This window comes from Bison bison, unplaced genomic scaffold (genome assembly GCF_000754665.1).
Source record: "Bison bison bison isolate TAMUID 2011002044 unplaced genomic scaffold, Bison_UMD1.0 scf7180017864370, whole genome shotgun sequence".
Classification (NCBI taxonomy): Eukaryota; Metazoa; Chordata; class Mammalia; order Artiodactyla; family Bovidae; genus Bison; species Bison bison.
The window spans coordinates 11,837,141-11,837,717 of NW_011494942.1; the positions used below are offsets into that span (position 1 = coordinate 11,837,141).

Consider the following 577-nt stretch of genomic DNA (forward strand, 5'->3'; position numbering starts at 1 on the left):
AAAAGCCTCTTGATGAAAGTGAAAGAGGAGAGTGAAAAAGTTGGCTTAAAGTTCAACATTCAGAAAACAAAGATCATGGCATCTGGTCCCATCACTTCATGGGAAATAGATGGGGAAACAGTGTAAACAGTGTCAGACTTTATTTTTGGGGCACCAAAATCACTGCAGATGGTGATTGCAGCCATGAAATTAGAAGACACTTACTCCTTGGAAGGAAAATTATGACCAACATAGATAGCATGTTGAAAAGCAGAGACATTACTTTGCCAACAAAGGTCTGTCTAGTCAAGGCTGTGGTTCTTCCAGTGGTCATGTATAGATGTGAGAGTTGGACTGTGAAGAAAGCTGAGTGCCGAAGAATTGATGCTTTTGAACTGTGGTGTTGAAGAAGACTCTTGTGAGTCCCATCCAACCAGTCCATTCTGAAGGAGATCAGCCCTGGGATTTCTTTGGAAGGAATGATGCTAAAGCTGAAACTCCAGTACTTTGGCCACCTCATGCGAAGAGTTGACTCATTGGAAAAGACTCTGATGCTGGGAGGGATTAGGGGCAGGAGGAGAAGGGGACGACAGAGGAA

The 577-nt window shown here is 43.7% G+C and overlaps 1 protein-coding gene across 1 annotated transcript in view; it reads right to left on the minus strand.

Moving 5' to 3' along the window:
- The window catches only part of ITPR2 (inositol 1,4,5-trisphosphate receptor, type 2), a 586,895-nt gene that overhangs the window by 390,096 nt on the left and 196,222 nt on the right, over window positions 1-577 (minus strand). The window lies entirely within an intron of this gene.